Source organism: Schistocerca nitens, chromosome 8 (genome assembly GCF_023898315.1).
Source record: "Schistocerca nitens isolate TAMUIC-IGC-003100 chromosome 8, iqSchNite1.1, whole genome shotgun sequence".
In the NCBI taxonomy this organism is placed as follows: domain Eukaryota; kingdom Metazoa; phylum Arthropoda; class Insecta; order Orthoptera; family Acrididae; genus Schistocerca; species Schistocerca nitens.
Window position 1 is genome coordinate 499537021 of NC_064621.1, and position 21610 is coordinate 499558630.

The following is a 21610-nucleotide window of genomic DNA, read 5'->3' on the forward strand; positions in this document are numbered from 1 at the left end:
AATACGTAATGTAATGCAATGTTTTTTAATACTGCAGTTCCCGCATGAAATCCGATTACGAACGTTTCTTGGCGGGTGATCACATTTCTGACATTTTTACTAAAATACAAAATTTTGTACTCATAGTTTTGTTTCTTTAACAAGTTAAAGCTATTGACAACCCCGGTTCGTCAATGTATTTGGATTCGTTAGTTGAGGAACTGACTTTATAACTGGCCAGATTATCCAGTTGGCCCTTATATTACAAAGTATCCACTGGAATGTTACAACTAGACTGACCAGCCAAAGAAACTGGTACAACTGCCTAATATCGTGTAGGGCCCCCGCAGGCAAGCAGAAGTGCCGCAACACGACGTGGCATGGTCTCGATTAATGTCTGAAGTAGTGCTGGAGGGAATTAACATCACGAATTCTGAAGAGCTGTCCATAAATCCCTAAGAGTACGAGGGGGTGGATATCTCATCTGAACAGTACGTTGCAAGGCATGCCTGACATGCTCAAGAATGTTCATATCTGGGGAGTCTGGTGGTCATTGGAAGAGTTTAAACTCAGTAGAGTGTTCATGCAGCCACTCTGTAGGAATTATGGATGTATGGTGTGTCGCGTTGTCCTGCTGGAATTGACCAAGTCCGTAGGAATGCACAATGGACATGAATGGATGCAGGTGATCAGACAGGATGCTTACATACGTGTCACCTGTCAGAATCGTATCTAGACGTATCAGGGGTCCCATATCACTCCACCTGCACACGCCCCAGATCATTACAGAGACTCCACTAGCTTGAACAGTCCCCTGCTGACATGCAGGGACCATGGATTCATGAGGTTGTCTCCATGCCCGTACACGTCCATCCGCTCGATACAATCTGAAACGAGAAATTGTTCAAATGGCTCTGAGCACTATGGGACTCAACTGCTGTAGTTATCAGTCCCCTAGAACTTAGAACTACTTAAACCTGACTAACCTAAGGACATCACACACATCCATGCCCGAGGCAGGATTCGAGCCTGCGACCGTAGCAGTCGCACAGTTCCGGACTGCGCGCCTAGAACCGCGAGACCACCGCGGCCGGCTCTGAAACGACTCACCCGTCCAGGCAACATGTTTCCATTCATCAACAGTCCAATTTCGGTGCTGACGGGCCCAGGTGAGGCGTAAAGCTTTGTATCGTGCAGTCATAGAGGGTAGACGAGCGGACTTTCGGCTCCGAAAGCCCATATCTATGATGTTTTGTTAAATGTTTCGCACGCTGACACATGTTGATGGCCCAGCATTGAAATCTGCAGCAGTTTGCGGAAGGATTGCACTTCAGTCACACTGAATGGTTCTCTTCAGTCGTCGTGGGTCCCATTCTTGCAGGACCTTTTCCGGCCGCAGCGATGTCGGAGATTTGATGTTTCACCGGACTCTCGATATTCACGGTACCCTCGTGAAATGGTTGTACGGGAAAATCCCCACTTCATCGCTGCCTTGGAGATGCTGTGTCCTATCGCTCGTGCACCGACTATAATACCATATTCAAACTCACTAAAATATTGATAACCCTCCACTGCAGCAGCAGTAACCGACCTAACAACAGCGCCAGACACTTGTTGTCTTATATAGGTGCTGCAGACCGCAGCACCGTATTCTGCGTTTGCATATCTTTGTATTTAAATATGCATGTCTACACCAGTCTCTTTGGCGCTTCAGTGTAGAATGAAGAAGTCTGTGGGAACTGACAAAAATACCATATTGGGCTCTGGCCAGTCGGCACTCTGTTAAGAGAACAAGAACAGCAGTGCTACTTTTTTCAGCAAGATGGAGCTACGTGTCACACGTTTCATGTCACTGTTTCTTATTCATGAAGTCTTCGTAGGAGAAATTACAATAAGCAAAGATTTGTGACCGACTCAAAAAAATGGCTCTGAGCAATATGGGACTCAACAGCTATGGTCATCAGTCCCCTAGAACTTAGAACTACTTAAACCTAACGACAGCACACAACACCCAGTCATGACGAGGCAGAGAAAATCCCTGACCCCGTCGGGAATCGAACCCGGGAACCCGGGTGCGGGAAGCGAGAACGCTACCGCACGACCACGAGCTGCGGACGTGGCCGACTCATTCGTCGGACTTTATCTACGGAAAAATTTAGAGGAAAATGTTACACAAATAATCCTAAAACGCTGCATCAGGCGAAGGGAAACATACGCCGGTGTATTGAAACAGTAGATGTTACAGTGTTGCCTTGAGTGCATTTGAAAGCGACTTAACGAGCACAGAAATGTACTAAGGTGCAGGGGCCCAATTTTCAACATATTTTGTAATTATTAGAAGCATTTTCTGCTTTTAAATAAAATGATGTTTTTCTTTGACTGAACGTGCGCGTTATTGCCACGGAGTCGCTCTTATGTTGGACATACTGTATTCAAAATGAAATTATTTGGCTGGATGGCTAATCGAGAAAGTGAAGAGTACAAATTCAAAGGATTAGTGTCAAATCCTCGACGGATCCTGTTGTGTCAGTGGGATCTACTTCATTGATATTGCTGCCTAGGTTGATGTCTTAATTCTTTACTTCGGGAAGGCATTTGATACAGTTCCGCACTGTCGTTTAGTGAAAAAGCACGAGCTTACCGAGTATCGGAGCAGATTTGTGATAGGATTCTGGACTTCCTTGCACACAGAACTAAACACGTCGATCATAAAGGAACATGTTAGAAAGATGTAATGATTGAAATGTTACTGTTTACAATATGCATATAAATAAACTATTGCGTGACACCAGAAGCTCTGTGAGGCCGTTCGCCAATGATGTCGTCTGTAAAAAGGCAGCAACGGCCAGAAGACTGTAACGAACTGCTGGAAGAGCTACTGAGTCTCTGTGACCGGTGCAGGGACGGGTCGTTAACTGTGAACGTAAATAAATGTAATATATCGCACATAAAAAGGCGAAAAATCTGCTACTGTACGAATACTGTATTAGCGAAAAATCGCTGGAAACTGTAACTACTGTAGAACACTGGGACATCAGTCGAGAGCGACATACAATGAGGTAACAAAAGTCACGGGTTATGCATATTTGCAGATAGCTGTAGTGTGACGTACACAAGGTATAAAAGGGAGAAAATTGGTGGAGCTGTCATTTTCACTCAGGTAGTTCCTGTGGAAAGGTTGCCAACGGGACTCTGGCCACACGACGCTCATTAGCAGACTTTGAACGCGGAATGGTGGTTGGATCTAGACTCATTGGACATTTAGTTTCGAGAATTGTTAGGGAATTTCGGAGATCCACAGTGTCGAGAATGTGCGAAGAACACCATGGACAACGCCGTGGCCGATGGCTTTTACTTAACGACCGAGTGCAGCGGCGTTTGCAAAGAGCTGTCTGTGCTAACAGGCAAACAAAACTGCTTGAAATAACGGCAGAAATGAATGTGGAATGTATGAAGAACGTATCCATTAGAACAGTGCGGCGAAATGTGACGTCAACGGGCTATGCCAGCAGACGATCGACGGGAGTGCCTTTGCTAACATCACATCGCCTGCAGCGCGTGTCATGGGCACATAATTATACGTCGGCTGGACCATAGACTACTGAATCCCATCATTTCGTGCACAAAATCCCGCACCGGCACCCCTCTCGCAATTATGGACAGGTATACAGGCAGCATGGCTCAATACTTCTATAGGGAACTTCCAGCAACATGTTGAGTCGATGCCACGTGGAGTCTCCGCACTATACCTGGCAAAGAGAGGTCCGACAGGATGCTAGAAAGTATCCCATGATTTTTGTCACCTCGCTGTGAAGTGAAATGGCCACATAAAACGAATGGAGATGCAAGGATGAGATTCATTGGGAGAATATTAAGGAAATGTTATTCATCCACGAAAGAAATGGCTTACAAAACACTTGTTCGACCGATTATTAGGTTCTGCTAATCAGTGTAGGATCCTTATCAGGTTAGTTCAGTAGCAGAGATAGACCAGGTACAACGAAGCACGGCGCGTTTCGTCACAAGATCGTTTCGTCAGCGCGAGAGGGTTACGGAGATGTTGCGGAGATGTTACGGAGATGCTCAACAAAATCCAGTGACATACACTGCAAGAGAGGCGTTCTGCACCATGGAGAGGTTTAATATTGAATCTCCGAGAGTGTAAGTTCCCAGAGAGATAGTCAATGTGTTTCTTCTTCGCACATACTGTACTTTTCGCGAAATGACCACAAGCTGAAAATCTGAAAAAAAATTGTTCTGGTGCGGAGGTTTACCGACAGTCATGAATGGAACAGGAAAGGGGATAATAGATAGTGGTGTCAGAAGTACCCATGGCCATACAACTTAAGGAGGCTTGCGGAGTATGCATATAGATACAAACGAGCACAATGCCACGGATAAGTCTGGTTCGGAGTTAACATTATTGTAGGTTTTCCTGTAATTGGCTGGGTAAATTAGCTCCCATGAAACAAGAATGCAAGGACATACAACATCCAACAGGGCTACCTCTACCATACCACAGCCGCATTCATCCCATTCTTAGACTTGTGAACAAAGCCCTGTCTTGAAATAAGAGCTTGTTCCCACCTTCTTTACCAGTAATTTCTAAACGTACCACATTATTCAGCTTGCACATGGACATCCATAATTGAGATCTGCATCATAAACGAAAAAAAAAAACGAGGGAAGCTAAATGAAAGTATAGTGTGCAACAGGATTATGGTTCACTTTTTCGAAGCCCTGTAACACCCCACCCCCCTGCCCCCCACCCCCTACCATGCTTACGTTTTAAATTTGGCTCAAATTGCTTACAACTTCCCTCTGTAATGGTGCAAAAGCGTGGTGCACTGGTCACCCTCGGACTCGACGACGCTTTAAATAGCAAAGTGTCTATACATGTGGAAAAAAGGGCCAGAGCTCAAAAGTTGATGTGACTTGTAAAGTGGATTAATGATATTACGTTGGCACTAAATTTAACCACAATTCTGCCCAACGCCACCATGGACGAGTCACACGATAGAAAGGCCGTCACAGCCCCTTTCACCCACATTTCACCCCTTCTTTTGACTCTTTTGTGACGGAGTACAGAAATGCGACGACCAGTGTTGAAATCATGCGATTTTCTTATGAATGGCCGAGAAAAATATTTGAGACATACGGCCTCTCAGAATCGAAAAGAAAGGTCTCAGTTGGTGACTTAATGAGCTTCAATGAAATCACACCTTTGCTTGCGGCACACATTTCGCGGTCGATGACAGTTCGCAGTACCAAAGCAAAAGGAAGAGGTTCTTGATAACTGCAACCCCACTGATAGTGATCACACCCCTTTGTACTTCAGTGTGACCGCAATTTTTGCTCTGGTGTACAGGGTGGAGTCGCAAGCGACTGTTCAAAACCATTCTACGAAATTTGAACTCAGTCGGAAACAGCAAAGGGTCCTTATACTTTATCAGTGATCCTGTTTCACACTGTCCTGTGGTGTGATTGTGGAGGCGTGCGACATTGACACATGTGACAGTAAAAGGGAAAACGGTAACTTTAAGGCCCCGCAGTGCGGCAAATCCTCGTTGGCACCCACTCACTTTTATTGAGAATTTTAAAAATGAAAATTTTCAGAGAAAACCTGCAAAATACTCGTAGGCGCCTGCAGGCAGGCAACCAGTCTCAGAAGTATGTCAACTGGTGGCCTACCTGCAGGTATCTCGGGCTACTTCGCAGGTTTTCTCTGTAAAGGTACGAGGCCTGTTCAGAAAGTAAGCTCCGATTGATTGCCAAACTGAAACCACAGTGAACATCAGAAATGTTTTACTTGTAACAATTAGCTACACCTTTCAGCTACTTCTCTACGTAGTCGCCGTTCTGACTTAGACTTTTGTCATAGCGTTGTACCAACTTTTCAATAGCCTCATCATAGAAGCCAGCCGCCAGTGCTTTCCGCCAATTCTCCACGCTGGCCTACACCTCGTTGTCTGTGTCAAAATGTTGTCTTCAAAGACAGCGGTTCATGTGACCAGAGATGAAACTCAGGGGGAGACAATTGCGGACTGTATTGTGGGTAATCTCACATTTCCATTTGAAAACGATGCAGGAGCATCTTCATTGCCCCTGCAGAATGCGGCTGAGAATTGTCTTGAAGAAGAAACAGCACGACAGTTATGTAATGTTAGCTGCATAGCTTCAAGCGAAATTTCTCACCAGGCCCTCGTACTTGGCGGCAGACACTATTTTCTAGACATCTTTACGCACTCACTGCGAGCTCAGAAATGAGAAGAGCGACGTGATGCTAACTGGGGTTATACTAGAGACACTACCCAACACATCTCTGCAAAGCTTTATCGGATTTTCATAGTCGTTTCCACTTCGCGACCGATCGGAGCTTACTTTCTGAACGCCCCTCGTATATTTTGTGCACTGTCGCTTTTCGTCCTCGCTATATTGACTTACTTACGGAGAGAGGTAGTTCAGTGCTCACCATACTAGATTCAAATTCCAGAGCATGATGGTTCAAACCCACGTCCAGCCATCCAGATTTAGGTTCCTGTAATTTCCCTAAATCGTGCCAGGGAAATGCCAGGATGGTTCCTCTGAAAGGACAAAGCCAATTTCCTTCCCCATGTTTGACACGGTCCAAGTTTGTGTCTGTTCTCTAACGATCTCGATGTCGACAGGACGTTAAACTCCAACCCTCCTTTATCTACTCGTATGGAAGTGAGGTGCGACAGGCGACGGCCAGGGCGCTTTAAGTTGTCAACTGACGCGGACAGCCGGCTGTGCTGTTCACTCGCGGCGGTAAGCTCCCTGGCGGGTAGAGTTTTGGACTCACGAGCAAAGTTGGGGGCTTTAGAGGGGCTTGGGACAGTGTTAGCCTGCCTGCCGGCTGTCGCAGGGCTTGCGAATCCGCGTTGCTGCTGTGCTCAGCGGTCTCACTTTCTAATTCATGTTTCTCTGCGGCTAATAACCTTGCTGTGTCGGCTAACATCAAATTTCAGGTTCAGATAAGCTTCATGGAGGACATAGAAGATATTCTTCGTTTTGTTTTTTCCACTTATCCATTCAACTGAGCTAGGCAGGCCCAACTAACGAACAAAGAAGGCCGCCTTTTAAGGTTTTTCGAAAACAACCAAAGATACGAGGGGCGTTCAGAAAGTAAGCTCCGATCGGTCGCGAAATGGAAACGACTATGAAAATCCGATAAAGCTTTGCACAGATGTGTTGGGTAGTGTCTCTAGTATAACCCCAGTTAGCATCACGTCGCTCTTCTCATTTCTGAGCTCGCAGTGAGTGCGTAAAGATGTCTAGAAAATAGTGTCTGCCGCCAAGTACGAGGGCCTGGTGAGAAATTTCGCCTGAAGCTATGCAGCTAACATTACATAACTGTCGTGCTGTTTCTTCTTCAAGACAATTCTCAGCCGCATTCTGCAGGGGCAATGAAGATGCTCCTGCATCGTTTTCAAATGGAAATGTGAGATTACCCACAATACAGTCCGCAATTGTCTCCCCCTGAGTTTCATCTCTGGTCACATGAACCGCTGTCTTTGAAGACAACATTTTGACACAGACAACGAGGTGTAGGCCAGCGTGGAGAATTGGCGGAAAGCACTGGCGGCTGCCTTCTATGATGAGGCTATTGAAAAGTTTGTACAACGCTATGACAAAAGTCTAAGTCAGAACGGCGACTACGTAGAGAAGTAGCTGAAAGGTGTAGCTAATTGTTACAAGTAAAACATTTCTGATGTTCACTGTGGTTTCAATTTGGCAATCAATCGGAGCTTACTTTCTGAACAGGCCTCGTATATATTTAATTTTTATATACTTCGTTTTATTGCATTTCAAAATATTTAAGTTCAACATTTACACGTTTGCATACTCGCAGCATCACCGGAAACATTTTTTTCTTCTCTGATACTGGTATCTCAAGAACACGATGTTGAAAAGGCTCGACTGCTTCTTAAGGGGAGCCGGAGGTGGTCAAATCCAAAAAATTACGATTTTTCTTTTTTTGCTACCGAAAATTAATTAGAACATTCCTCTTTAATGTAAACTTTGAATTATTGTTCTACTCGCCCTAGAAGTGGAGTTATTACCATTTTCCCCCACGCCTGCAGAGGAAATGGGCGGCCGCTGAATGCATCTAACACCCTCTCGTGACTTCCTGGCGAACTGCTTGGGATTTTCTTGGCCTGTTACGCATACAGCACCTTATGTTACGCATACAGCGAGTGTGGAAGGGTTGGCTACATTGTTTTCTGTGACAAATATTACCCGTATTTCCTTACAGCTTACTCCTATTTTCCTCAGAATTTCGAACATCTTGCTCCATTTAATATTGTCGTACACTTTTGTTCTGGTTACGATGCCACGTTTTAGTAACCGTGTATATAAGAAGAGGAAGAACGTAGGGAAAAGAAAATTAACATTAATACCAAGTTGCGATACTACAATAAATAAGAGCGCGGAACATCGTCTCTTTGCTGTTTACCGTTTCGAATTAGTTCAGTGTTGCGCCTGTTGTTGGTAGTATTATACTTCTTGTGTAAAGCGGGTAATATGCAGTATGTACAAGAATCAGGAGGGAACAATAAAGCCAATTTTTCATGACTTAGCACAGCCAGAATTGTTACACAAATGTCTACACGGAAAGACGCAGAATCCTAATGAGACCGTAAACAATTTGATTTGGAAAGTGATTCCTAAAAGGGTGTTTGTACGCATAAAAACACTGCACTTTGGCATTTATGATGCAATAGCAACCTACAACCAAGGGAACAGTGTGAAGTGTGCAGTTCTGAAGGCATTAGGATTTACAGCTGGGGTGAACACTGTACGAGCACTAAGAAATATTGACAGAGAAAGGATAAGAGGAGCAAAAAGAAGAGAAAGGCATATGAAGTATGATGGAACAACAGGCAAGAAAAGAAGACAGAAGAGGAAGATTTTGGAGGATGAAGAAGAAGACCCTGATAATCCATCCTATAGTGCAGGAATGTATTGAGAAACTTTGATACCCATTTCCCGTACATTAGAATTTTTCGAATACAAGGAACATTTTCTCAAAATCCACTCAAGCTAGAGAGATGAAATTTTTATACAGCACTCCTAGTGGTCAAACTTACATTGTAACACAGCCATTTGGCAATATGTTCAGTAGTTTCATTTCAGTTTAATTATAAAACAATTATTTGTTAAAAATTTGGGTCATTAATAAAAAAAATAATTAGAAGGAAACTAGAAAAGATACTCCAAAATCCCTCTGTCATAACTGCAATACTAAACCACTCTACATGTAAAAAAAATTCAAATTTTTCTATTTGGTAGTTTATTCATAAATGTTCCTCAAACTTAGTGATTTTAACATGGGCAGCATAGGCACCTCCGGCTCCCCTTAATGTGACGAAATCGCTGTGTACACCTTTATTACTTGACATAAAAGAACAAAAAGCAGTGGTTAAGCGAGAAATCAAGTGAATCCGGGCACCGTGGGGGTATTTCGACGTTTTACTCCGTCAAATAATCGTTAGATATGCTGTCGGAGAGCTGACATCGTCAGCATCAAAACCGGTGCGATGTCTTAGATTGTCTTTCCTTGTTTCATAGATGATTTGGTGCTAACAAATTATCGTATACCATTTTTTGGTACTGTGAAGCAATTTTCGTGCCACGTGTAGGGTATACAAAGAAACAAGTTATCGCTATGTTGGAAGTGCTTTGCAAACGAACCAAGTATGTTGGTCTCGCTTCATTTTGGACCATCCAAACATGTGAGTCCTATATAGTTCCTGATTCATTTGAATAAATTACTTCATCAATAGTATCCACACACATATTAGTGGACATTAATATAGGGTGCGTCCACTCTTCTCGTTTATGACAGATTGAACTTTGCTGGGGACAGATTCAGTGTCGTGCCTGTATCTCTAGGAAGGAATGGCAGACCATTCTTTCTCAAGAGCTGAAACCAGAGAAGGTAGAGATGTTGGACAGTGGGATCTGGAGCGAAGTCGACTTTTGATTAGATAGTGTGTATCCAAGTTTCGCTTGCCTTACTTTACTGTAAAGATAATTCAACGATCTAGTACATATCTAATTTATAAAGTGCATCCTGATACCGTTTTCTGAGAATATTTACTCTACCGAAAAAATATTTTGTAAGACAATGCATCTCGTAATCCTTATACGATGTATAAAACCTTGTCGACAAAACATTCTATCTGTTATTACCTTGTTGTAGCTCCTGCACTTACTCTTTGCTTGCATTAGGTTCTTGAGACCGTTGATTGTTAGGAAATAATTGATATCTTTGCCTAGTGGACATTATCTGCGTTGTGAACAAAACGATTAAATGTGAAGCACATGGCTCAAGCTACAACTGGCACGGAGAATTTTGTGACATGTCAATATGCCACAGTTATTTGTATGATACACGACCGCATCGTCTCAGAAATGCAGAAGGAGAAATAAAAGACGAAACGACGTTCACTAGAACATCTGTAAGTGCATATATCTCTATCAGTTTTAATGTTACGAGTTCTAGCACAGTAGCACATTTTTCTGCGTTATTTGAAAGTTCTGTGCAGCGTATGTAGTAACGCTAACAACGTTAATATTGTCATGCATTGTAGGAGCGAACGACATGCTGCTGACAAATATATTGTTGTTGTTGTTGTTGTAGTCTCCAGTCCCGAGACTGGTTTCATGCAGCTCTCCATGCTACTGTATCCTGTGCAAGCTTCTTCATCTCCCAATACCTACTGCAACCTACATCCTTCTGAATCTGCTTGGTGTATTCATCTCTTGGTCTCCCTCTACAATTTTTACGCTCCACGCCGCCCTCCAATACTAAATTGGTGATCCCTTGATGCCTTAGAACATATTCTACCAACCGATGATTTCTTCTAGTCAAGTTGTGCCACAAACTCCTCTTTCCCCAATTCTCTTCAATGCCTCCTCATTAGTTATGTGATATACCAATCTAATCTTCAGCATTCTTCTGTAGCACTACATTTCGAAAGCTTCTATTCTCTTCTTGTCCAAACTATTTATCGTTCATGTTTCACTTCCATACATGGCTACACTCCATACAAATACTTTCAGAAAAGACTTCTTGACATTTAAATCAATACTCGATGTTAACAAATTTCTCTTCTTCAGAAAAGATTTCCTTGCCATTGCCAGTCTACATTTTATATCCTCTCTACTTCGACCATCATCAGTTATTTTGCTTCCCAAATATCAAAACTCCTTTACTACTTTAAGCGTCTCATTTCCTAATCTAATTCCCTCAGCATCACCCGATTTAATTGGACTACATTCCATTATCCTCGTTTTGATTTTGTTGATGTTCATCTTATATCCTCCTTTCAAGACACTGGCCATTCCATTCAACTGCTCTACCAAGTCCTTTGCTGTCTCTGACAGAATTACAATGTCATCGGCGAACCTCAAAGGTTTTATTTCTTCTCCATGGATTTTAATACCTACTCCGAACTTTTCTTTTGTTTCCTTTACTGCTTGCTCAATATACAGATCGAATAGCATCGGGGAGAGGCTACAACCCTTGAAACGTCCCCTTAGAAAAATTATACAGGACTGTGCTTAAACTGACACACAATATTTTTAGCGCAACGCAATCTGACTATCAAAGATCCCTGCAAAAGAATGGCCCTGAGTAACATTAAACTATACCTTTCACAAATCACTTACCTCACAAAAATCTTCATTACTCGAACTACTGCAATACAGCGAGCGCCACTACTGCTAGCTAAATAAAAGATTGAAACTACGGAAGGCACTAACTACTGATAGGGATAGTTAGCAAATGAAAGATATTAATAGAGAACAAACAATGTATTTATCTTAATAGTCATAATATATATAGCAGTTCATGACAAATTACAAAACTCCGACATCTCTCTCCCCACATCCAGCACTGCTGGCGGCTCACCTCCAACTGCGCAACGCTACGCGCTGTTCACATCCAGCTGCCGCTGCCCAACACTACAATGGCAGACAACAATGCAAACTAGACACAGACTGCACACAGCACAGCCGGTGATTTTTATACAGAGGTGGCGTTACCAATAAAAAAACCTAAACAGCCTACTTACACCCTGTCTCACTCCCTTCCCAAACACTGCTTCCCTTTCATACCCATCGACTCTTAAACTGCCATCTGGTTTCTGTACAAATTGTAAATAGCCTTACGCTCCCTGTATTTTACCCCTGCCACCTTCAGTATTTGAAGAGAGTATTCCAGTCAACATTGTCAAAAGCTTTCTCTAAGTCTACCAATGCTAGAAACGTAGGTTTGCCTTTCCTTAATCTATTTTCTAAGATAAGTCGTAGGGTCAGTACTGCCTCACGTGTTCCAACATTTCTACGGAATCCAAACTGATCTTCCCCGACTTCGGCTTCTACCAATTTTTCCATTCGTCTGTAAACAATTCATGTTATTGTTTTGCAGCTGTGTCTTATTACACTGATAATTCGGTAATTTTCACATCTGTCAACACCTGCTGACAAATATAATGATGTATTAAAAAAAGTGTAGTAGTTTGACCCTGGGCATGATTGCGTGAATGGGTAATGGCAAAAAAGTACAGGTAGTTGCGTTCTGGATCGACAATCCGTGATTTAATAACAGTTACGGAGTTTCAGCATGTATAAAATGACATAAATAATTCACTTTGCAAATACCGTTGAAACACGCTTACTTTTCAGGTATCAAAGTAATGTAAGCTAAATAATACTGAGCTGAATCTACCAATAGTTCTACATACAACGTATTTTGTGTACTTCCTGTCAAAGGTAGTTTTTGGAGCACGACATTTTTTCAAATTCACGGAGTTACGCAAGAAATTGGCAATATCAGAATATTGGTCCCTCTTGGAAGAAATTTCTGCTGACGCCCAGGTTCGTTGCGATGATCCAGTACCTGATGTAGCGAGAGGGTGTGGACGCCATTAAAGTTGCACGCGAGCTGTGAACTGTAAGCCAGGCTTCTTAAGCGCAGAGCACTGTCATGGGTAAAGCCCACGAGAGTGGAGCTTAAGGCGGCCTCTGGAATAGGGCTGTGAAAGTGACGACTAATCTTTGTGCCATGCGTATTGCACCAGATGTTTTCGTTACTCGTTACTCTCGTTACTGAATGTCATTGTACACAAATACTATTTTGCTACACTATCAAGTAGTGGCTTTAACCGTGAAAGTTACCTGTCTAGTTGGGCGTTATATGCTGAGACTGTGTTTAACTGAATTTCTCGCTAACGATCTGAACGCTGTCTAATTTCTAAGTTCCGATTACAGATTCGGACCTGACATTGGCTTAGTTGCCCTACTTTTGCGCATGCGCCTTTTTATGCAAATCACTTTTCTAGGAACGTGATATCAACTAATCTAAAATGAATCTGACAGTAATATCGCGTAAAAAAAATTATTCACACGAACAGTCAGAAAGACTATCTGTTAATAATTTAAGTGTGCTCTAATACAAAAACGCGTCTCTTAAATTTACATTAAATTTCACTTATTAAAACCGTTCCTAATATGCTGTCAAAAATGTTCATTTAGGCCCTACAACAAATTCTTGCTTTGAAACGGATAACTTGACTCTGTCCGGATGCATCGCAAATGATGACCTGAAATAAATAACTATCCGTTTGATTGCCTTCCGATTCATATTTTATTTAAATTGCTATTATAGCAAATTAGTTTTTACATTCTCTTTTGAAAATTATGAATTGTTGTTCACGCAAAAGTGCAGCCGTGACAATGCAAATTTTACTGAACATGTTTCTTTGAACAGTGAGGATATGCTTTGTGAAATACTTATAAATGACAAAAGGTAGTGCTTTGAAACTGAATATTTTTTATGCTACAAAAGCAAACTCAAACAAACATTAATAATCAGCATTTTCTCTCTCCTCATTTTCTTGCGCGATAATGTCTCCTTCTACAAAATCTTTCTACAGCCACTAAAATTGCTACACCACGAAGATGACGTGCTACAGACGCGAAATTTAACCGACAGGAAGAAGATGCTGTAATATGAAAAAACGTCATTTTTTCTGATGAATCCAGGTTCTGTGTACAGCATCATGATGGTCGCATCCGTGTTTGGCGACATCGCGGTGAACGCACATTGGAAGCGTGTATTCGTCATCGATATACTGGCGTATCACCTAGCGTGATGGTATGGGGTGCCATTGGTTACACGTCCCGGTCACCTCTTGGTCTCATTGACGGCACTTTGAACAATGGACGTTACTTTTCAGATGTGTTACGACCCGTGGCTCTACCCTCAATTCGATCCTTGTGAAACCCTACATTTCAGCAGGATAATGCACGAACGCATGTTGCAGGTCCTGTACGGGCCTTTCTGGATACAGAAAATGTTCGAATGCTGCCCTGGCCAGCACATTCTCCAGACTCTCACCAATTGAAAACGTCTGGTCAATGGTGGCCGAACAACTGGCTCGTCACAATACGCCAGTCACTACACTTGATGAACTGTGGTATTGTGTTGAAGCTGCATTGGCAGGTGTACCTGTACACGCCATCTAACCTCTGTTTGACTCAATGCCCAGGCATATCAAGGCTGTTATTACGGCCAGAGGTGGTTGTTCTGGGTACTGACTTCTCAGGGTCTATGCACCAAAACTGCGTGAAAATGTAATCGCTTGTCAGTTTTATATATATATATATATATATATATATATATATATATATATATATATATATATATATATATATATATATATATATATATATATATATATATCCCCCATGAACCATGGACCTTGCCGTTGGTGGGGAGGCTTGCGTGCCTCATTGATACAGATAGCCGTACCGTAGGTACAACCACAACGGAGGGGTATCTGTTGAGAGGCCAGACAAACGTGTGGTTCCTGAAGAGGGGCAGCAGCCTTTTCAGTAGTTGCAAGGGCAACAGTCTGGATGATTGACTGATCTGGCCTTGTAACAATAACCAAAACGGCCTTGCTGTGCTGGTACTGCGAACGGCTGAAAGCAAGGGGAAACTACGGCCGTAATTTTTCCCGAGGGCATGCAGCTTTACTGTATGATTAAATGATGATGGCGTCGTCTTGGGTAAAATATTCCGGAGGTAAAATAGTCCCCCATTCGGATCTCCGGGCGGGGACTACTCAAGAGGATGTCATTATCAGGAGAAAGAAAACTGGCGTTCTACGGATCGGAGCGTGGAATGTCAGGTCCCTTAATCGGGCAGGTAGGTTAGAAAATTTGAAAAGGGAAATGGATAGGTTGAAGTTAGATATAGTGGGAATTAGTGAAGTTCGGTGGCAGGAGGAACAAGACTTCTGGTCAGGTGACTACAGGGTTATAAACACAAAGTCAAATAGGGGTAATGCAGGAGTAGGTTTAATAATGAATAGGAAAATAGGAACGCGGGTAAGCTACTACAAACAGCTTAGTGAACGCATTATTGTGGCCAAGATAGATACGAAGCCCACACCTACTACAGTAGTACAAGTTTATATGCCAACTAGCTCTGCAGATGACGAAGAAACTGAAGAAATGTATGATGAAATAAAAGAAATTATTCAGATTGTGAAGGGAGACGAAAATTTAATAGTTATGGGTGACTGGAATTCGAGTGTAGGAAAAGGGAGAGAAGGAAACGTAGTAGGTGAATATGGATTGGGGCTAAGAAATGAAAGAGGAAGCCGCCTGGTAGAATTTTGCACAGAGCACAATTTAATCATAGCTAACACTTGGTTTAAGAATCATGATAGAAGGTTGTATACATGGAAGAACCCTGGAGATACTAAAAGGTATCAGATTGATTATATAATGGTAAGACAGAGATTTAGGAACCAGGTTTTAAATTGTAAGACATTTCCAGGGGCAGATGTGGACTCTGACCACAATCTATTGGCTATGACCTGTAGATTAAAACTGAAGAAACTGCAAAAAGGTGGGAATTTAAGGAGATGGGACCTGGATAAACTGAAAGAACCAGAGGTTGTACAGAGTTTCAGGGAGAGCATAAGGGAACAATTGACAGGAATGGGGGAAAGAAATACAGTAGAAGAAGAATGGGTAGCTTTGAGGGATGAAGTAGTGAAGGCAGCAGAGGATCAAGTAGGTAAAAAGACGAGGGCTAGTAGAAATCCTTGGGTAACAGATGAAATATTGAATTTAATTGATGAAAGGAGAAAATATAAAAATGCAGTAAATGAAGCAGGCAAAAAGGAATACAAACGTCTCAAAAATGAGATCGACAGGAAGTGCAAAATGGCTAAGCAGGGATGGCTAGAGGACAAATGTAAGGATGTAGAGGCTTATCTTACTAGGGGTAAGATAGATACTGCCTACAGGAAAATTAAAGAGACCTTTGGAGAGAAGAGAACCACTTGTATGAATATCAAGAGCTCAGATGGCAACCCAGTTCTAAGCAAAGAAGGGAAGGCAGAAAGGTGGAAGGAGTATATAGAGGGTCTATACAAGGGCGATGTACTTGAGGACAATATTATAGAAATGGAAGAGAATGTAGATGAAGATGAAATGGGAGATATGATACTGCGTGAAGAGTTTGACAGAGCACTGAAAGACCTGAGCAGAAACAAGGCCCCGGGAGTAGACAACATTCCATTAGAACTACTGACAGCCTTGGGAGAGCCAGTCCTGACAAAACTCTACCATCTGGTGAGCAAGATGTATGAAACAGGCGAAATACCCTCAGACTTCAAGAAGAATATAATAATTCCAATTCCAAAGAAAGCGGGTGTTGACAGATGTGAGAATTACCGAACAATCAGTTTAATAAGCCACAGCTGCAAAATACTAACACGAATTCTTTACAGACGAATGGAAAAACTAGTAGAAGCCGACCTCGGGGAAGATCAGTTTGGATTCCGTAGAAATACTGGGACACGTGAGGCAATACTGACCTTACGACTTATCTTAGAAGAAAGATTAAGGAAAGGCAAACCTACGTTTCTAGCATTTGTAGACTTAGAGATAGCTTTTGACAATGTTGACTGGAATACTCTCTTTCAAATTCTGAAGGTGGCAGGGGTAAAATACAGGGAGCGAAAGGCTATTTACAATTTGTACAGAAACCAGATGGCAGTTATAAGAGTCGAGGGACATGAAAGGGAAGCACTGGTTGGGAAGGGAGTAAGACAGGGTTGTAGCCTCTCCCCGATGTTATTCAATCTGTATATTGAGCAAGCAGTAAAGGAAACAAAAGAAAAATTCGGAGTAGGTATTAAAATCCATGGAGAAGAAATAAAAACTTTGAGGTTCGCCGATGACATTGTAATTATGTCAGAGACAGCAAAGGACTTGGAAGAGCAGTTGAATGGAATGGATGGTGTCTTGAAGGGAGGATATAAGATGAACATCAACAAAAGCAAAACGAGGATAATGGAATGTAGTCGAATTAAGTCGGGTGATGTTGAGGGTATTAGATTAGGAAATGAGACACTTAAAGTAGTAAAGGAGTTTTGCTATTTGGGGAGCAAAATAACTGATGATGGTCGAAGTAGAGAGGATATAAAATGTAGACTGGCAATGGCAAGGAAAGCGTTTCTGAAGAAGAGAAATTTGTTAACATCGAGTATAGATTTAAGTGTCAGGAAGTCTTTTCTGAAAGTATTTGTATGGAGTGTAGCCATGTATGGAAGTGAAACATGGACGATAAATAGTTTGGACAAGAAGAGAATAGAAGCTTTCGAAATGTGGTGCTACAGAAGAATGCTGAAGATTAGATGGGTAGATCACATAACTAATGAGGAGGTACTGAACAGGATTGGGGAGAAGAGGAGTTTGTGGCACAACTTGACCAGAAGAAGGGATCGGTTGGTAGGACATGTTCTGAGGCATCAAGGGATCACCAATTTAGTATTGGAGGGCAGCGTGGAGGGTAAAAATCGTAGGGGGAGACCAAGAGATGAATACACTAAGCAGATTCAGAAGGATGTAGGTTGCAGTAGGTACTGGGAGATGAAGAAGCTTGCACAGGATAGAGTAGCATGGAGAGCTGCATCAAACCAGTCTCAGGACTGAAGACCACAACAACAACAACAACAATATATATATATATATATATATATATATATATATATATATATCTCTAATGAATACCAGTTAATCATCTGCATTTCTACTTGGTGTAGCAATTTTAATGGTAAGTAGTGTACTACAAAAATTTATTTTTTGACTTCCTGTTACAATATTATTTAAGTAATCTAAATGGGGGTGTGCTAATTAGAGAACTGAACACATTTTTGCTTATTATTTCTTATTACCAAAAGGTAGATATTATTGGACACAACGAAATCTTTGCACAACAGTAAATACTGAATTCGCGATTGCGACTAACAAACTTCAAATAAGTTACCTTTTGTGAAGTACTGTCTCTTTATACAATCATCTTAAAATCATTCTCAGGTCGCTATACCTGGTACAAATCCCTGTGCCGCACCTCCGCCATGATCCAACACCCTGTCTCTACGACTCCACAACTGGTACTGCACATCGCTGAGACGCTTGCCTGCGTTTTTCACAATAATGCAGCCCCTGGAAACCAGAGTCTGTGTATCGCCCATGTGTTCAGCTTGCAAAGATACTTGAAGAGATAATATTCCGAATAAACAGGCGACCTTCATTATATTTGCAATCAAAGATGCACCAAGGGGTAATATACGAAAGTAGCTGTGATATACTACTATTTCATTTAATGTATAAATCTTTCAACTGTACTCGCGAACGTGCCATTTGAGTGGGATCACTTCGCTGGACAGATTTTTCTCTCCTATGTACTGATGAGCCGTAGTAAAATTCACGGTAACAGGTGAACTTATAAGAGTTAAAGTGGTTGTCATTTTCAGTTATTAAAATAATTCCAAGTTGAACCACCACGCTGCTGCCTCACGTAGGCCACAAAAGCCAGACACGACACTTCCGCCTTACGACATCCGACTCTGCAGTGGCGAGGCATGGCCACATACTGTATGGGTGCCGGGCGGCACTAGCTAAGACCCCATCACTAGCCGTTGCCCTGTTAAGGCCCCGTTTAAAGCTATGGGCTATCGAATAGCCGCTGATTTTCCGTACATTAGAAGATTTAACTTGTGCGGAGAAGAGACTGGACGATTACGAGTACTACCTACTCGGCCAGAGTCTGACACGAATTTCATGGGGAAGGGGGAAGAAAACAAGTCGGCTGACAAAATATATTCGATACTCCGTCTCACTGACGTCTTGCTCACCTGGGAATAAGAAATTGGAGGAATGCGAAAAATGCTGAGTCGGCACGAACGTGGGGTGAAGAGGTGAGTAACGAATGGCTTCTCTTGCTCCGTGTCCGCTGAGGTAAACGAATTGGAGGAGTAACGTTAACTACCGACTTGAACCGATTCGGACACGGACTACATGCAATGAAGAAAACCCATGAGCAACGAAACGTTATAGGCAGTAAGGAAAGGGTACTTGAAGTCTGGTGGAACACTCGTTACTCACAAGGGAACCTCCCCATCGCACCCCCCTCAGATTTAGTTGTAAGTTGGCACAGTGGATAGGCCTTGAAAAACTGAACACAGATCAATTGAGAAAACAGGAAGAAGTTGTGTGGAACTGTGAAAAAATAAGCAAAATATACAAACTGAGTAGTCAACGGGTCGCATAGGCAACATCATGGACAAACTGAGCTCAGGAGCGTCGTGGTCCCGTGGTAGCGTTAGCAGCTGCTGAACTAGAGGTCCTTGGTTCAAGTCTTCCCTCGAGTGAAAATTTTATTTTCTTTATTTTTGCATAGTTATTATCTGTTCGTTCGTTCATTGACGTCTCTGTTCACTGTAATAAGTTTAGTGTCTGTGTTTTGCGACCGCATCGCAAAACCGTGCGATTAGTAGACGAAAGGACGTGCCTCTCCAATGGGAACCGAAAACATTTGATCGCAAGGTCATAGGTCAACCGATTCCTCCACAGGAAAACACATCTGATATATTCTATACGACACTGGTGACGGCATATGCGTCACATGACAGGAATATGTTGTCGACCCACCTAACTTGTACACTTGGCGAAGGGGTAAAAAGATTCTTCTACCTTGCCCGATTTAAGTTTTCTTGTGGATGTGATAATCACTCCCAAAAAATTGATGAAAACTTAAGAGTTTGTCACATAAACTGAAAATAAAAAATTAAACTTTTCACTCGATGGAAGATTTGAACCAAGGACCTTTCGTTCCGCAGCTGCTCACGTTACCACGAGACCACGGCGCTCCTGTGTTCCCGCTGTCCTTGACATTGCCTATCTTCCCATGAACTACCCAGTTTGTATATTTTGCTTATTTTTTCACAGTTCCACACAACTTCTTCCTGTTTTCTCAATTGATCTGTTTTCAGTTTTTCAAGGCCTATCCACTGTGCCAACTTATAACTAAATCTGAGGGGGGTGCGATGGGGAGGTTCCCTTGTCAGTAACGAACATATACTACGACTGGCGTTCAATAAGTAAAGCAACACGTTTTTTTCTTGGTATGTTTCAGTTGAGAAATTGCAGAACTTGTTGTGGGACATCGTGCAATACTGCTTCAGCCTCTGTAGTTTCACGGAGTTCCGATAGGCGGCGGTAGTCTTCAAAGTGGCGTCTGTAGCCGAGGTCCGTTCCGAACAGAGAGCTGTCATCGAGTTTCTTCTGTCGGAAAACCAGAGTATCGCAGATATTCATTTACGCTTACGGAATGTCTACGGAGATCTGTTAGGGAACAAAAGAACGGTGAGTCGTTGGGCGACGTGTCTGTCATCACCGCAACAAAGTCGACCGTAACTATGACATTGAGGGAACAACGTTAGCGTGTTCTTCGCCACAAAAATGCAAACGAACTTCTCCCTCCCTGTGGCAACGCAAGGTGTCACACAGATCTGGGAACTCATGAAACTTCACTGGGCTGTTCTTCCACACCCACCCTACGGCCCGGATCCCGCACCTTCAGATTTCCATCTGCCTGCCCATTTGAAGGGTGCCCTCTGCGGGAAGCAGTACGTGGGTGACGGAGAGGTTGATTATGCAGCAAGGCGCTGGCTCCGACGTCGACCAGTAGAGTGGTACCATGCTGCTATACAGATCCTCCTAGTAAAGGGGCCGCATTGACTGGGAATACAACTTATTGAACGCGCCCCTTATATGCAACAGCCTTAGTCTGGAGTATCGCACTGGCACCGCCCTCGATGATGCCGGAATAACTTCAAATGGTTCAAATGGTTCTGAGCACTATGGGACTTAACATCTATGGTCATCAGTCCCCTAGAACTTAGAACTACTTAAAACTAACTAACCTAAGGACATCACACACATCCATGCCCGAGGTAGGATTCGAACCTGCGACCGTAGCGGTCACGCGGTTCCAGACTGAAGCGCCTAGACCAGAATAACTGAGGGCTCCATATTGCTGTGCGCTCCTAATACTACAGACATTTTTTTTCTACGATAAACGGTATTTTTGTCTCTCTTCTAAGTGCTTATAAGTAACACTCCTTTCAGGGTTGCATACAGCGAGAGAACGAAGCCGGCCGTTGTGGCCGAGCGGTTCTAGGCGCGTCAGTCCGGAACCGCGCTGATGATTCGGTCGCAGGTTCGAATCCTA